The sequence below is a fragment of the Lagopus muta genome, chromosome 7, assembly GCF_023343835.1.
Source record: "Lagopus muta isolate bLagMut1 chromosome 7, bLagMut1 primary, whole genome shotgun sequence".
Lineage (NCBI taxonomy): Eukaryota > Metazoa > Chordata > Aves > Galliformes > Phasianidae > Lagopus > Lagopus muta.
Window position 1 is genome coordinate 35,207,620 of NC_064439.1, and position 18,777 is coordinate 35,226,396.

Sequence of the window (18,777 nt, forward strand, 5' to 3'; positions counted from 1 at the left end):
GATAAAATACACACAACCTTAAAAAGATTATAGCAACATGGAAGTTATAGTATCACCTTGTTGATCAGCAGCAATTTTGCAGTAACATCACTATGAAAAATTATGCATAACTGAAGAACTTGAAAACGGTACTGTTCAGATTGTCTATCCTTATACATGTTTATTTCCAAACATTTGGGCAAACAACATATTCACCGAAGAACACAGATTATTGATTCAGAGTTATCTGTAAAAACAATAATCAAGTTAAATTCCAGAATAAGTTTGTTTGAATGGAAACGTAGTGTTATGGAGATACCTTCTTTCATAATTTCATTCAGTGTTATGGAAATTCACTGAATTAAACTAGAAAACTAAGGCACATATTCTTGCCATGAAACACATGGTATTTCTGCGTGCAAAAGTTTCTCCTTCTGAGCTGTTATTTTTTAAGGAAATAAAGCAAGTTCTGACAATCAGTGTTCTTTCCTTTTTTCCTTTTTCTAGATTCAGAGCAGGCCCACTTTAACACACAATCTCCATCAAGCACTCTCCTTCAGCAGCCCACACTGAGGTTTATTTGATCCAGGGATCACAGAAGACCTAGAATAACAACATAAGTGCAAACACTGACCCCCCAGAAAAACCACACAAATTGTTAAGAAACGGCTGTAACAGATTTTCTTCCCTGATTACATTTCCTTTCCCCTGAATATTTGCTGTGCACAGTTCAGAGTGAGCAATAGCCAAAGATAACACACATATCTGTGCCAGTGCTTCTAAGAATGGCACTCAAGTCAGAGCACACTAACAAGTGATGCCAGAAGCTGCTGTCCTACTTATTTTGACAACCTCTACCTTGCAAAATCCATTTAATGAGAGGAAAACTGTCAAAAATTTGGCCAACTATATAAAGATCAGAGGTGAACATGTAAATACTGATATGGGCTGGTTACATCTAATCATTAGAGAAGAATTATGATGGCTTTGAACACCTCGGACACAGAAACTCTGAATTTGTGTCAGATACACTGATTCAGGTGTAGAGTCAGACACAAAGATAAGAAGAGGGGCTCGGGGAGGTCATTACTTCTTTTTAGATGGAACTGTGTCCTATGGCTCTGAAGCTCCCAAGTGAGCAGCTCATTGAACAGGTGCTAATGAACTAGAGGCAGCAGAATGACTTGGTATAGCTGTTGAGGAAGGATGAGAAGTACCAAAGGAGATAAGAATACATAATGAGGGAGAAAATTCAAGTAACAAGCAGAGAAGTCAGAGAGGACAACTTCTAAACTTTGAGTGTGACTACAGATGGGAGAAAAGCAAGAAAAGCAACAGAAAAAGAAGAACAGTGTAAAGGCTGACTTCACCTAAACATAAGAGCAGGTAGAATTCAGAAATTAAAAGTGTAAAGTGAGCAATTAGAGGGCTGACTGATAGCCTGCCTAATCTTGGGGAGGTGGTAAGTCCAAATAGCATGCTTTTCTGTCTATAGCCCAGGGGCTGAGAAAAAAAAAATGGTATTAGAAAAAGATACAGCTGATCTTCCAAAGGTAGTATATCCAAACAAATGAAAAACTTTCAGTTGGAGAAAGCATGCTGGAAACCCCTAGCAAAGACACAGGGTATTTGAAGTTAAGTGTTTTCTGCAGAATATTTGTACAAGAATAGCAGAATTGTCAGTAAAAGTTTCCTTCAAATAATTTTGAAAAGGGAAGTTTGTACAATACATATATATTTTTTTCAAGAAACTTAAGTAGCCTTTTTTTGTTGATCTGTCTGAGAGTTTCATTAGCTTCATATCTGCTTGGGAAGAATCTAGATAATAAGATAGGACAAGGCAGTAATGTGACTGCAGCAAACTTGGCTGGAGGAAAAAAAAACGATCCCAGAAGATCAACAAGCAATGTTAGGGCATTTACATAGCAGAGCCTTTGGAGGGTTGCATAGACACAAAGGAAGAGGACCTTGCTTGCATTTGCTGCTTTGGAGAAGAATTAAAAGGTTAATTCCTTAGTAGAACTGGGTTTTGGGAGATACATATGTCAAGGAAGCTGAATCCCAGATCTATTATAGAGGGAAGAAAAAAGGAAAAAGAAGCTGTCTATAAATATTCAAAAGAAACTGCAGATATATCATATGATCTGTAAGTTCTAGATCAATCAAACTTTTTTGCTCAAATATGAGCAGTATTGACTTTTAACCATAAGAATATTTGATTCTTCTAGGCCAAGAAATTAGACAGGCTGCTGAACCTGTCTATCTGTGCTCAAAGGAACAGACTGACAATGCAAGATGTCCCTTGTTCCATGACATTCTGAAAGTGACTACTCCACAGATTATATGAGTCTTTGTCTTGACTTTAACCCATGAAGCTCATGATAATATAATTATAATTTTTCAAAAAGATAAATGAAGTGCAAGGAAAGTGATTTTCCTAACACCACAGAGCTGCTCTAATTCAAGAAAGCAAAATTTCCTTCATTCAGCAAAGTATCCTGCCTTGAAACCACACCGCTTGACAAGAATAGGTTCTCTTTTGTTGTTTAGATAGTTCCAGACTTTCACTAAGTTACTTATACCCATCAAAAAGCTCCTTCATCTTTCCAGATTAGAATAGAGGCTGTGTATGTAAATCAAATTTTGGCCAAGTGTATTTTTGATGCTAACTGTCCCATAACTTGTTTAACGGGGCTTTGCTATGAATCCACAGCCTTAGAGACTATTTTATCTACTCTACTCTCTATTCATTTATCTCTAGAATGTCCATTACAAGGTTAACGTACAGTTCCTTCACTGCTTCTATAAGGCCTCTCCCTGCCTACCAATGGTTCCCAGAAAATAATAAATTCATTTACATTGATATTCAGATAAAACACTCAAATGGAACCTATAGAGTTTTTTAAATCATCACAAGCAAGAGTCACATCCCCTTCTAATATTTAGAGCAAATTAACACAGCATTAATTTCAATAAATTTCCAATTAATTATAATGAATGCCGTTAGAAAGTGCATTGTTGAACAGGATAGGTGTTGGGATTGTTTGTTCATTTTTTAATAAAAGCATTGCTACTCACATAGCTGTGCTGTTCTTATGAAAATACAAAATTGCTTGGATATTTTCTAGAACTCTCTAATTTGCATTTTGACCAAAAGAAATGTCCATAAATTTGTTCAGATAATAATGCAGTTTAAATCAAGACATGATATAGAAAATAATGAGCACATAGTGATGTATTTGTTAAGCAGTTATATCAGAAAAGTTATTGATGCCTAGTACCAATTAAATTATTGATGCTGCTTTCGGGAGTTAGAATTATTGAAACTTAGTATACAGTACTTGCTTTTTCATAGCAGTGCCCTGTCTCCCTATTACAAATATCAAAAAATCCCTACAATTTATCAGGAGCTTCAAAAGTAGCAGGTAAAATAAGGATTGGAAAGCTAAAAGGATGACTCATCTACCACCCCATTCTTCAATGTGAGAAAAGAGCTGGGGCAGGGGGGAACAAACAGAAATCACACAAATCAATATTAATTGGTTCCCTATGAAACACACAGAAAAGCAGCACCTTTAATCCTAGGGAACTGTCATTTACAAAAGGAGAGAAAAAATCCCACACATTTGTAAAGATCAGCTGCCTTTGTTGCAGAAAAGCCTTTGACTGCAAATAGGCTCCCCAGGATACTGATCTTAGGACATACGGTCTTTTCAGAGCTTGGCTCTCTACTGAGACAGCTGAGGCTTATGTTTAGGAGCCAGAAAAGAGATTAAAATGCAGTTTAAAAGATGTGGCAGGATTCAGATAACCATGAAAAAGGGGCAGGTACAGGCCCAAGTCTTCTGGAGAAATGTGAAGAGTTGTGGTCTTTGACTCTGTTCCTTAATTACAAGGCATTTTAAGAGGGAGACAGATCTCCATCACATTAGAACTGATTCATTTGAGCATGTGTATTTGGATAGCCATGAGCTCCAGTGTCCAGATATGAAACTGGTCAAGACAAGCCATTTAAAAGCAGCTCTCTGCATCACCAGTGTTGCAGCGTGTAGGTGTGGGACATATCTTAGTATGCAAAGGATGAGCATTTGGGGATTATCATGGCATGTCTATGGAATTAACAGAACGTGGGATAAGGCAGAGGTTTAGTTGACTTTAGAAGGAACAACTGTGGGAAAATAGAGGAGTAAAGGTAGAAAAAAAGACCAGATTATTGAAAATCATTTGCTGATTACTACTGTTGTCTGCTCATGCCCTGAACCTAATTATAACATAGAATAGGCTGTGCTGAATTCCTTTCTAACTCTGTACTGTTGAGTCTTGTAATTTTCTTGGGAAGCATGGCTTCATGTTAGCTAGGTTGAATACTACTATTTTTAATATCCTTTATGCTTAACAGCATAAAAGCAAAGTTTACAGAAAGTTGAGGGAGAAAAGAAAGTTACATTGGTCTCTAATCAATACCACTAAACTAAAGTACGATTAGTTGTATCACACGCACACACACAAAGAGCTGTACTTTAACTGTTCACATCACATCATATTTATAATTAGTCACTGTATTTTAGCATAAATTCCAGCATGAAGAAACCTTACAGTAACTAAAAAATTAAGCTAGCTATTTAAATCATTTTTCTTCCATTGGAAAACTATAATGACACTGTCAAATTACAAAAAAAAATTCAAAAATCATAGCATTCACTAATTGAAAGCAAAGTACAGGTAAAAAGCAGAAGGGAAGAAATTTTCAATGGAAGTTATCTAGTAGATTAGTGCCTCTGGACCACTTTTATCCAGCTGTTGGGTCTTGTTTCTGCAATGGCTTCCTCTATTGGAATATCTAATTGGACTCATTTATTCACATAAAGGATTGAACTTAAAAAATTAGGGAGAAATCTCTAATTATCCATTTAACATAACCTACTTCCTGAGTATAACCACCTCAGATGCAAGGTCAGGAAACAAAAACTAACATTTTTTTTTCCAAGATACAAAAATGAACCATCTATGGTAGAGACTATTTCAGGAATAAGCCTGAGGGTTCAAGTTGATCCTCAAAAAGGTACCCTTTTGTTTTGGTCATTTCTTCTGTGACTCATTTTTAAAGATATCCTTCAAAAAGTCTTTTGTACAAGGAACTGGAGAAAAAAGAACATCCTGGTAATATAATCACTCTGACCAGAGCTGTATTAGTACAGGACTCCACAGCTGAGCATCCTAGCACATTATGCAATTGCCCTACCAAGCTAGTGGGGGAGGTCACAAAAACCTCTCATTCAGATCCTTCTGTGCCTTTTAGCATGTTATAATGGAGTCTACTTGTTTTCTCACAGGTCTGGATCTCAGTATGGATTCAGTGACTTGATACACAGCAAGATACAAGAGAAGCAGCATTTTTTAGCAGGAGAATTTATAAGCTCTGCTAGAAGTTTCTTGATGTCTATACAACTTCATCAGGAGAAGGAGCAGAAGCCTGAGAACCTTAACACCCAGCAGACTTCCCCCTAGAACACCTTTAAAGAACAGAGAGAAAGAGTAGGTTAAAATTATTCTCGTTTTAAATGTCACAAGAGTAATTACAAATGATCATTTTAAATGCCTGAATTCATATTTTTTTTCAGGTTTAGACACAGGAATCATGACCTCTGATGAAATGGTAGAGAGTATCCACATTCCCAATCAGAAGAAAGATATTTGGAAAATAAGTCTATTGTATGTAGAATTTTGTAGCTATTTATTCACTTCCCACTTCAATAAGTTTCTAAAATCAATCAGACCATTCTCAGTCAAAGAAGTATCACAGTTCAAGCAAAGAGTTTGTATAACACAGTGCAGAAGAAATTTTTATGGCCTTGTAATTAGTTTGAGCACGATGATTTTCAAAAATCCATCTTTCCTTTAGAAGTTTCAGAGTCTTACTGCTCATGAGAACATTACTGAGTTAATCTTGAGTAAAATAGAATCACAGAACAGTTCGGGTGGAAGGGGATCTCAAAGATCACATAAATCCAAACCCCCTGCCAGAGGCAGGGTTGCCAACCCCTAGATCAGGCTGTCCAGGGGCCCTATCCAACTTGGCCTTGAATGCCTCCAGAGAAGGGGCGTCCACAACTTCTCTGGGCAGCCTGTTCCAATGCCTCACCATGCTCTAAAAAATTTCTTCCTAACATCTAACCTAAATCTTCCCTCTTTTAGTTCAAAATCATTTGCCCTTGTCTTATCTCACATGGATTCTCCAGTGCCATAACAGGCATTCCCACTGACATCAGTGCTTTTCTTTGTCGCCTCATTTTGTTTGAAGTCAAATACAACTATACAGTTTTCACAATACATCTTGACTAATAACTAAAATATTTTCACCTCAGTTTTCAGTGCCAATCACTTTCCTCATACCACTCAAAGCGCTGAACATCAAGAAAAGGGCTAAGGGAGCAAAGCCTCTTCTTCTGTCAATGAAGACTGGGATGAAGACCACTTAAATAACCTGAATACACATAAATCTGAGAAATCCTGAGATGCACCCTGTGGTCCTGCGGTAACTGGCTGTGGTAGTTGCCAAACCATTCTTCATCATATTTAAAAAGTCACAGGAGTCCAGTAAAGTCCCTAGTGACTGGGAAAATTGAAATATCACACTGATTTTTTTTAACATTGAATACCTAATACTCTGTTGCAGGCAAGAGTGCTTATGCTACCGCTAACTGGCTTCTATGAAAGTTTGTCATTCAGATTTGCCTTTTTATGACAGACATAAAAGTAAAATGTCATTTTATTACAACACTTGAGAAAGAGATACATTTGCCTGTAATTCAGATTTTTGTTGTTTATTTCTTTTTTCTTTGAAAAATAATATGGATTCATTTTCTAGGAAGCTGAGTGTTATCATAGCCCTGTCATCTGCTACATAGTTCCTGCCAATTGTCTCTCCTGCTTTGCAGAACAGCTGCTCACAAGTAGCAACTCCCATTTGATCCATTGGTGATGACTGTCACTCACCACATACTGTCACTTGTTGTTTTGTCATAGCAGTTACTGGCGCTGGTGTCTGGCATCAATATATGCCATCTTCTCTATTACTGTCAACATAGGTCAGAAAGGGCGAGGGAGGAAGAAACAGTAACCAATGCCACAGCTGCTCTTGCAGGTGATGGTCACAGTAGCATTATAGGTGACAGAACCAGCAAATGAAGCATAGTCATCCCTGTGGCAGTGAAAGGTCTTGGAAAGGCAGTTAGAGGGTATACCTGCCAAGGCTTCCCTACAAGTAGCAGAGCCAACCCCAGTTTACGTGTCTGGAACAGTTCCTTTATATTATGAGCTCTTCAAACACTAACTGGTGACCCAACCACTGAGCAGCTGTCCACTTACCACACCAGTCCAGAGTAAGGACAAGGTTGGCATAATCCTCCAGAGCACTGTATTTTATACAGTCAGATGTACTTTGTTTATTTTCATTTTCTTTCTCAGTTACATACTCCACAAAAGTATAGATTTTGCCTCAGCATTCGTCTGACCTCTGCTGGAAGCTCTCAAAATACTTTTGTACTAGTCAGGTAGAGAGCTGGGTCAAGCCAAGCTCAGTGGGTACAGGCATGAACACAGACACGCTGCTTCAGGAACAGCCAAATCTACTCCAGACACTGAATCCTTTTCAGGTATTCAGGTGGTTTCTTGTCATTCTGATCACTAACATCAGCTATTTATTTCTGTGTAAAATGGTTTGTAGCAGTGTTTTGGAAGACTCTATTTACATCAGTAACCATAAAGAGCTAAGCAAAGATCACTGTGACTGAATTAATTACGAGCATTGCCAGCATTTTCCATATCAGGTACCATCAGAAGGTTATGGAAGAATCACACATTTGTTTCCCATAAAACTGCCTTTTCAATTTTTTCAGTTGGCCACCTGCTGTTTACTTTATAAGACTGCAAGTGCTTTTGAGGTTATAACATGCCTTGCGATGTTCACATTTTTGCAAGCTGTCTATGTTTTAAGTTGATTTTTGCAACCCAGTTGCATCACCAGGCACCATATCTCAAAATTCGCTGATCTGTGAAGCTTGGAATATCAGTGCTCTGTTAATGACATTTATCAATATTATACACTGAACAATTCTGGATATGCAGTGCATTTAAAAGTAACTCTTGCTTTGTGAAGTAAAATTAAAATCCTTATGTTCACTATTTTTCCTACAGTGTTTAGAAGAGCGTAGCCATATTAATCTATTTCAGAGCTGCACAAGGTACTTTTTGTATTGTTTTCAAAAAATAATTCCTACCTCCCTCATGCCTCTTTCTAGAAGAAGATGTTTATGTACTGCCATTTCTTTGATGCAATTCATTCACAGAAATACTTAGTAAAAAAAATTCCTCCATATTCAGAGAAAAAGTAACAATTCACAGTTTTTCTTACTTCAAAGGCTCCTTTCAGAGAGTGCTTTATGCAAAAGGCATTCCCAAATATATTTCTAGGATCTTTTTTACTGCTCTTATTTGCTGTATTCTTTGTCATGCGTCACCAAAACAAAACCCACATGGGTACATTTCTGGCTGAGATTTCAGTTCCATATGTTTGACAATATATTTAGAAATTAACAACAAACACTAAAGAGTTTAACAGCTTCTGAAAAGACACAACAGCACCTTCAGTGAGGCTTTCCCCTTTCCACGTAGAATCCAAATACCTTTGGACCTGACAAAACAGATCCAAAGGTATCATTTCCCAGAGATTTTGAACTTTCTTACAGGTACTGCACTAACAGTTGCCAAAAAGCTTTTAATAAATTATTCTTATTTGTCAGTCTATGAGGACTAATAACCATTCAAAAACTAACTTTAAGATGAATATCAAAATTTGGAACAAAACTTAAAAACATAAAAACCTGCCAACAACAAAAAAAGTGAATTACTTAAGGCAATTTAATCAAGAAATTTTCCCTCAAACAAGCCAAGAGTTCCAGTAAGAATGCAACTCTGCAAAAGTGAATTTCTTTCTACACAAAGTTAATGTTTGCCCATTATCTGAAGTGGAAAAAAAATGCTATCTATGTTCAAAGTTTCTGAAAGCTTTTACATTTCTAAGTATAAACCAGTCTACACAGACTAGATCTCCAATTTGCTGACAGTATACATTAATTTCTGTGGTTGTTTGACAAAAGTAACAGGAAATCAGTCTTTTTTTGTTGAAAAGTATCAGTTAAGGGCTCTGAATCTTGGGGTGGGGTTGCTTGTTTTCTGGTCTGTCTAAAAACAATAGAAGTTGTTTAGAAAGATCACTTTCAGAGGAAGATGAAATACGATGTAGCTGAAGGTTTTGGAAAGTAAAATTACCTGCTGGAACAGGACTCCAAGAAACTATGGAGAAATCTAGAATGCACAAACACCCCTCAGCTCTGGTTCTGGTCTACTGGGGATGGCCAGTCTGCTGGGGCTCCACCAAGCTATGTACAACTGAACAAAATGAGCCTGAGTTGTTTCAGCAGTTAAGCTAGTAATTACAGTCTAATGAATAAAGATGTTCTGCATAATGCTGGTAATCTGCATCTTCCCCTCATGCACAAGGCAAATTACAACGCATAAAGTAATAGAACACTGAGGTCATTCACTTTATATGAAGAAAATTTGGTCAGATATTTGCCAGTGATGGCTTTCATGAACATGTTTTTGGATATATTTACCTTATATGCTTATATGTAAATATAGAATAGACATTTAATCTCCACAAAAAAATTTTTTAAGCAGTGATTATTGATAATACACTACATTCTTCAGCCTCATACATTTCAATACTCTGAATTCTCCATTTCTCAAGCACATGGTACCGGTTTCAGTCATTCCCATTCTTTCCATTAAGCCAGCAATGATTATAATGGAGCACACCTACATTTAAAATTATCACAAGTTGACCTCATTGAAATTTGTTTCTTATACGTTGCCTACTACAACCTACATGCAGTTCATCCCAAGGAAGTTCACACTGCATACAAGCACTGTCATAATAAATGTAAGTGAAGATTGTCTCATTTAGCACTTCCAATCTAAATCAAAAGAAAATAAGAGGCAACCTGTTTTCCATAGCACCATGCTGACTAGCATTAGCTTTGCTAATATTACTGACTGTCTCTGAAACCAATCTCAGTCATTTTGCCTGATTGGTGTCAGTGTCAAGGCAACCAGCCATTACCTGGGTTATTTTGTCTAACTGCTGAAGAGACCTTAGCTCATTTCCTAGTTCACCAGACTTACAAGATTGTTATTTAAAAGAAAATCACAAGTAATATTAAAAGATTGAGTGCAAAATGACAACTGGTAGTAACACAAATAAGTCAATATTCAACTTTTCCCTGCACAGATGATCTCTGTAAACTAAACACTGCTCTTCTGACTAAAACAGGAGCATCACTAGGCAAATACAACAGTTTGCACACACTTCAGTTTAACTGCTTTTTGGTACAAAACTTGTTACAAGATGCTGAAAGCGTCAGCAAAAGATCATATTTTCTTCTTGTAGAAATCATCTTTACAGTGACAGATAAGACTATGTGAAAGACTACAAGAGAAATGTACATAAACTAGAGACAGACTATCACAATCTGACTCCAGTATTTTGCATTTTCTAGCACCTATAGTCTCTTGGATGAGCAATAGTACACAGAAACCTAAGAAACCACCTTTTATCCTCCTCAAGGTCCACTAAGCAAAACAATATCCAAAAAGATATTCTGCATGACAAACCTACTGCCCCTGCCTCCACTGTGATCCTTAAAACCCACTCATAATCCACAAATAAGGTGGGTCTAAATCACTGACCCTGCGAAAATACTGCAAGTGTCCAAGACAAAATAGAGATTAGAGAAAATTCAAAATACTCAGAATATTATTCAATCTCATTCATACTGCAGCAAATTATTTCTTTCCTCTTCTCTTATTTCTCCAGCAACAAAGATCCAAAGAGTTTTCAGCTAACATATTCTGGACTTCAAATCATACTCCGTGGTGAATGAATCATAATGATAATTTAGTAGCTTAAGTGTTCATCTAAGTAATATTCTACTGATTTCTGAACTCATCAGGGGAGCCAAGATTATTCATTTTTTCTTCATTTTCTCAATGTCAGTAGGTTATAAAGTTGTAGATGCTCTTTTCATTGTTAAAAGCTTCAAAACACAGAAGTGATTTGTCATTTGCACCAGATTAGTTCATTATTTTACTGTACCAATCTTTAGATGAAAGAAATGAAATTGAGAAGTGAGATGATTTCAGTTCTTTGAAGTATATAGTTGATCAATCAACTGATTATTCTGAAAACCCCAAATGGAGTTAATAATTTTATTCTAGCCACGTCATGTTCTAATGAGAAGCATGATGCAATATAGAACATGACATTTCTCAATATATTTTTAAAGCAGAATTTTAATTACTGCTGCAATAGCACTGTTAAAATTCCCAGGACTGTTTCCACCTTTGAAATGTTAGGCAAATTTTTGTTCCTGAAGATGAATGTAAAAACACTGACATTTACTTTTAGGACTGTTTCAATACTTAACTTGTCAGTACTTCTCGTTTCTGCAATAAAAGAGGATGTCTCAGCATCTTGGACTCTGAGATGTAATTCAAAAAATTCCAAAATGAACACTCTGGGTTATCATCCTCTGCTTCATGTGACTTTGCATAAGTCACTGGAGGAGAATGAAGTTCTAGGAAGATTTCAAAGACAGATATCAGCACCTTTGGCTCCAGGCTATAAAGATAGGATAAATATCTCAAGGAATGTCAGAAGTTCAGTTGCTCTATGAACAGTGACCACTGAAATACTCAAAACATATCTAATGAATGGCACACCTGACAACCCTGCTTAAATAGTGCATTGGTGAACAATACTTTGCTACCAGTACAACCTTGTTTATTTTAAAGGAGCAATGACTTTTGCTATGTTCTTTATTAAGCTGCAGGTAGTTTTTAAGAGGATACAAAAGTGCCAGGGGAAAAAAAAAAAAAAAAAGAAAGAAAAAAAATGTAGCCACAGTGTTTTTCAATTTTACTCAAGCAAGAAATTCTTCTAAAATATAGGAGCTAGCCACTAGGTATCAAATATGGTTCAAAAGACAAGTCCCTAGATATAAGAGTCATTGCACATGACTATCAGCTGTAGAATCTGTAGAAAGGATAGAGAAACTATTCCCTGATGGACAAAGAGCAACAGCCCTGCCTTTAGAGCAGTTAAGCAGCCAGAGATTCATGCAAACATGTCCTACATGCAAAGAAAGAGGTATAAGCCATCTCATCCTCTTCTCTTTTGTCTCATAGAACTCAAATTAGGAACCGTCAAATCACCAGATTCATTACAGCAATATGACTTTATTTTCCTCTGAATCAACAAATAAAAATCTAACAGTAGCCAAAAATCAAGAACAGAATTCATGAAAACAAAATGTCTGGGAACTTATTTTGCCCACCTGCTCACTGCCCTCCCCCTTTTTCTTTAATTAAAAAAGATTTTTTGTAAGGGGTGTAGGGGAAGGGAAAGGAGGCACAAAACAAAGAGGAAAAAAAAAACCAAAAACAACTTATATATTTTTTTCATCTAGACAGATCAACAGTAATTCTATTACTTCCTTTAGACCTGAAGAGGGGAAAATGAAATGTTTATTACACATGCAGACCATTATTGACATCAGCCAAAACACTTATTCTCTGTAAATAATTCTGCTGTTATAAGAATTAATTTTTTGAAAATGGAGAACATTCCAGCTGAAACTCTCCTTCATCACAGAATGTTCTGAAATCACATTTATTCATGTTTACTCATCATTACTACTAAAAAAAAAAAAAATTAATCTGAGCACCTTTTGTCCTACACACATTTTATTCATAACTGACTCAATGTTATCCCAATTTTTAAATTCTCAATTGTTCATAAAAATCCAACGTGGCCATTCAGTTTAAGAATCATAGTTTTTGTGCTTTTATTCCTTAAGCTGAATAAGCTGTACTCAAAACTCTTAAACAGATGGGGTCCAGACACTCATCTCAGAGGCACAAATGGTGAGTTGTCATAGAGCCTCCATGTCTGAGGATAGCACTGAAAACCACAAACAACCACTGTTCTGAACAGCTGAATTCTGCATCCAGACTACCAGCAAGAATGGTAGTATTGCCTGATTTTACACCAAGAGTCAATCAGTATTTGCCCCATGATTCTCACATTTTTGGTTTTTGGCTAGATTTAAATATTGTCCCAACTCTCATCTGTTTGAGAATTTTATTGTCATTTACATCAAGATCACTTATTGCTGGCATCACTGCAAACACAACTAAGTTATGAAGCTGGACAGCACTGAAGTGCAGAGGACTGGTAACAGTTATCACCCAACTGTGACATATTTCTAGTCGATTGCTACCAACGTTTATTACTCATATTAGAAGGGACAGTGCTAAAAACTTCACAGTTTTCATTTGTCTCTATCTTCTTCTAAGCTAGAGAGGATATCTAGCACAGGGGAACTTTGAAGTTATGTACTGAACATCCACGTGGTGAACATCACTGTCAATTTACAAGTTACTCCTACAGCCTAAAATCACTTTCATTTCACACAGAATATTAACTTATAAATACACATACTAGGAGTATAGATAGGATGAGAGGGAATGGTCTCAAGGTGTGCCAGGAACGATTCAGGTTGAATGTTAGGAAAAATTTCTTTGAAAGAGTGGTGAAAGCTATCCAGAGAGGTGGTGGAGTCACCGTCACTGGAGGTGTTCAAGAATCATGTAGATGTTGTACGTAGGGACAAGGTTTAGTGGACAATAGTGGTAGGTTGACCGTTAGACTAGACGATCTTAGAGGACTTTTCCAACCTTAATAATTCTATGATTTACTTAGGTAACATAGGTAATCAAAAGCAAAAAGCTCATATATTGAAAATTCACTTACCCTACTGTCATCTACGTAGTAAAGATTTCAGATACAGAAGGTCCTTCTCTGCATGGTTCTGCAAATGATATTACCACAGATGTGAATTATTATACAAGGAAGATAAAAAATGTTATGAAAGCCAGATGGTAGCATTTTGTGCAGCCACTGGGGGTGTAAGGTTACATAGTCACTTACATTGAGACAAGAGTTTCAGAAATATTAATAAAATTAAAAAAAACTTCTGAAGAGAACAAACAGAAATATGGTTTGATAAAACCTGCTTTGATCTTTACTATGGCAGCTTATTAGGATCCAGTGAAAAAGGAAAAAACAAAGAAATATGCATCCTCTAAACCCATGTTTCAGACTGTTAACTCACATACATATCCCAATTTCAAGGATTATTTTCTCAATTTGAATGAAACTTCATAGTGCATTTTATAAAGACCTCAATTATTATTTCTAGGAATTAGGAAAAATAGCTCCATCCTTTTTCTATGTAATGGATGCTAGTCAGAATCTCAGTTATTTGTTTTAAATCATGGGCATTAGAAAAGCTTTTGTTGAAAGGAAAAAATGTCAAAATTCTTTCACTTAACTCCAGGACTGGACCTTGAGTTGAAAGCAAACAAATTACACAGATACCGCAGGAATTAAAAACACTGAGAAGACTGCTAAGAATGCTACATACCTTACATACCTCCTCTTACTCCTTCTGAGCTCTTTCACTGCAGTATTATTCCACTACAAAATAGAAAAAGCAGCAGACTAAGGAAAAGCAGAAACTTAATTTACCATAGCTAGACAGTACTTCACTCTCCACCCCTCCTACATCAAAACAAAATAGGAGATATTAACAAGAACATCTGAATAAATTCTCAGTCTAATTTTAAAGAAACAAAATAGGAGAGGTGAGAGGGAACAAAAAGCCTCTTTTTTTTTTTTCTTCTTTTCTGATTTGTTTTCAGTTAATGCAAACAGCTGTAATTCTTTCTAGGTGCACTCCTTTTAGGCTGAAGGTAGATTATCCAAATTTTGGCAGTGCATACTAGAGCAGTTAAATATACATTATACATGTATGTTATACATATACAAGCCAGAAACAGTAAACAAGACAAGAAGTGAATATGGGATTTTAGAGGAAAAGATGGTCAAGTTGGCCAAAAACAGCAGAAATATGCAACAATTTCTACTACTGCTTCTTTTAAAAAAAAAAAAAATAGAATGTGTTTCAAAAGTGAAAAATAACTGTAAAAACACTCTAACTAGTTCTACTTTTCGAATTCTTATCCACTGAAGTTTGTTCAACCCATTCCCTGAATAGTTATGAGAAAGGTAGCTATAGCTAAAATATGTTGTGCTTTTGTAACTGCCATGTAATGTAAGATATAATTTCTGTGAAAGAGCAGATATAATCAATTTCTTCGTTCCTGTATCAGCATATTTTCTATTTTCTGTCTAGATTTCATAAAGAACATAATCTCACTGTGTTCCATTATTTGGTCACAAGTAATATTCAAGAGCAATTTTTTGCTATAGAAAACACTGTTCTATGCAAAAATAAATAAATAAATAAATAAAATACAACTTTCTACTGAATTATCCTTTCAATTTAGACAGATTTTACAAATTCTTGAGGCAAGCTGTTCCCAGAGCCTCACCACCCTCTGAGTAAAATGTTTTCCCTTGATTTCTAATCTAAGTCTCCCCTCTTTTAGTTTAAAACCATGCCCCTTTGTCATATCATTAACAGAATATGTAAAAAGTCGATCTTCCCTCCTGCTTATAAGCTCCCTTTAAGTATTGGAAGGTCACAATGAGGTGTCCCTTCTCTTCTCTAGGCTGACAAAAACCCTCAAACCTTTCTTCATAGATGTTCGATAGCCTTTGGCTCTCATCTGGACCTGCTCCAAAAGATCTACGTATTTCTTGAGCTGGGGGCCCTAGGCTTGTTCACAGTACACCAGATGGAGCCTCACAAGAGCAGAGTAGAGAGGTACAATCGTCTCCCTCCCCCTACTGGCCACCCCTCTTCTGATGGAGCCCAGGATACAGCTGACCTACAGAAAGCACAAACTTCTAGCTCATATTTTCATCTACCCAGATCACCAAGTCATTCTTTGTAGGATTTCTCTCAATGAGTTTTTCTCCCAGTCTGTATATGTCTTGGATTGCCCTGGCCTTGCCCTTGGCCTTGTTGAACATCATTGTGTTCAAGTGGGCCCACCTATCAAGCTTGCTCTGGTCCCTTGGATGGCATCCTTCCCTTAAATTATAGGTCAACGTTCAATGGCAGAACTGTCATATATTATGGATTCAATTACTATGCATTATTCTTGAACTGAAGAGCCTGACTCATCTTTATCAGAATCTGGAAGCCTACACAAGAAAAGAAACTTTCTGCACTATTCTACTTCAGCTTCAAAGACTGAAGTTGCTGGAAGCAGCAGGTAACAGAAGTAATGATATGATGTACCCAAGAGTTTCAGTTTTCTTTGCAAACATGCCTGCACATAGAAACCTACTGTCCCAAGTAGCAAGGAAGTAATGTTCTGTAACAGGAAATCTCAAGATCTGTGCCCTACCATTATTCAAACTTAAGACTGGTATTTGTCTTTACATAATCATGTTAAATATCACCTTATTTTGTTCTGTTGTCCTGAAAGTATATAATATCAAAGGCAGTACTGTCAACACTGGCAATGAGATAATTATTTCTAAATTTTGTCCCTTACAGAAGGTTATACACATATTTGCATATTTTCAAAGAAATGCTTTGCTACCATGAATGTCCTACATTTTCAACATTGTCTAAGGCAAACAGTATCAGGATTTTGCAACTTTTTCAAGCTGGCAAATCTAATTTAAATTTATTTTTCCACATTAATCAGACAGGTAGACAGAGCATGAAAATATTGTTTCTTCCAGTAGTTCACAGCATCTCTGAATCCTATTTTCCCTCACATTGAGAGATTTTTTGTTGTTGGGAGCTAGGATGTGCTGTCTCTTGTAGCACAAGGTTTTTGTTTTAAGGAAGGAAGAATCCAAATATAGAGAAGGAAACTATTTGGTACATAGTGAAATAGTGTTTGTGTCAAGAATTTGATAAGGAAAGACATAAAAATAGTAACAGGAGTAGTCACAGTATTAAGGAGGGTAACAAGAGTAAAGGCAAAGGTGAAGGGAAGTATGGTTCAGAGAGATGTAAAACAAACAAAATACAAGAGTAGGCACTTAAACTTCACAAAAAAGATTAAAGGATTTAGAGACAGACATGAAAAATAACAATGAGACATTATTCATTGTACAATCATTTTACAATGATTTTACTTCCATCATTTTAAATGAAACAGGGTGAGGAGGTGATATGGCATAAGATAAAGATTATTCTAAAGCAGCTGAGAAAAGGGAAAAGAGGTTTTAGAATAATTTCAGAGGATAATATAAAGGAATGTGAGGCAAGGCATACTCATGGAAAGGAGAAAAGCCTTTAGTAAGATTGTGGTTCCAGGAGAGAAAGCAAAGTGAAGGCAGAAATTAGTAGTTAGTAGTTAGTTAGAGAAGATGTAAAGAAAAGCCTTCATCACAAGTTAAATAAGACAGCAGTAGAAACTGTGGGATAGATGTCAGAAATTAGTTTGTAGAAAGAAACATGGGAATTAAAAAATACAGTATAAATTTGGAATTAGAGTCAGAGATGAAATCCTTTGCACTGAACAAATTCAACAGCATAAATCAGCAAAAGAAATAATTTAGCGACTTTCAGTAAAATAATTTCTATTTACCCTAATTAATTATGCTTAGGAAAGCATCCGAAATAATTTTAAACTACTGTGCAAAAACTGTTGGTAGGTAAATAAAACTTAATGAAATAATCTTTTCCACGTATAAGGTTACACAGTGAGCAAAAGGATAGGACACAGCTCAAATGACGTACACAGTGGTCTGACCATGAACTGTGTGTCCACAGATTAATATTCATTGTCAGCCTGTCAGCCACTTCTGTGTCAGTACCATCATTTTCTGCAACAGTGCCGGAGGCAGGAGCTCTTGCTAATATGGAGACTTCTGTGCAAGGACTGCAGGATTTTGCTGTTGGATGGCACTGGAGAAGATATGCTTTTGCAAGAAAAGCATGATTGCTGTTCACCCCCAAGGGTAGATTCAACCCAAGACAAAATACTCATTCAATTGTAGTATTCTTTCAGATGGAATTTAAAAAATATTTCATTGACCTTCAAGAAAAAGTTAAGAAAAGAGCAAAACATGGCAACATGGCAACTTCAGAACAAGGACTTTATTCTCTCCAGTATTAATCAAGAAAAGTAACACTCAAATGCAGAATTGAGCTCAATTTCTTGAACGAGAGTTTCATATCCAATTTTGTACTTGCTTCCCATTCACTACTTTTAAAGCAGAAATCAAATTTAGGAGCCCTACACCAAAGTTACAGAATGAATCACTGAAAGAATATGAGTAAGGTAATATGAAGACCTATATTGCTTGAAATATCTCTTGCCTTTGAGTGCCTGCCTTTCCAGTTACTCTGTGAGGAACTTTAATGGCCTTTATTTTTCCAAAGTGCTGATAGCCTTTCCTTTGAAATACCAGACCTCTTAAAAGTAATTCAAGTGGGCCTCTTAAAAAATCTCCTGTTCTTTACTGAAAAGTTCTTTTGAACACAAGAGAGTTTTTATATGTCATTCTCCCATCTCTATGATTGTAGGGGAAGATTTCTCTTGCCTTCAAGTTTAGGTTTTTATTTGCAAAAGTTTGTCACATGAAGATTTAACAAATATATATATGTACTCTCAGGTTTTGCTTACTAAAGGAACAATTTAATTGATTTTCAGCACAGTTTGTTTTGGTTTAGTTTTGTTTTC

General features: G+C 36.2%; 1 long non-coding RNA gene across 2 annotated transcripts in view; it reads right to left on the reverse strand.

The window, feature by feature from the left end:
• Positions 1-18,777, reverse strand: part of LOC125696172 (uncharacterized) — a 65,129-nt gene that overhangs the window by 45,136 nt on the left and 1,216 nt on the right. For both annotated transcript variants that reach the window (XR_007378210.1, XR_007378211.1), the window contains exons 2-3: positions 14,586-14,638; positions 13,913-13,970 (exon numbers count right to left, since the gene is read on the reverse strand). This is a non-coding gene — a long non-coding RNA (uncharacterized LOC125696172). The remainder of the gene's footprint in view (positions 1-13,912; positions 13,971-14,585; positions 14,639-18,777) is intronic.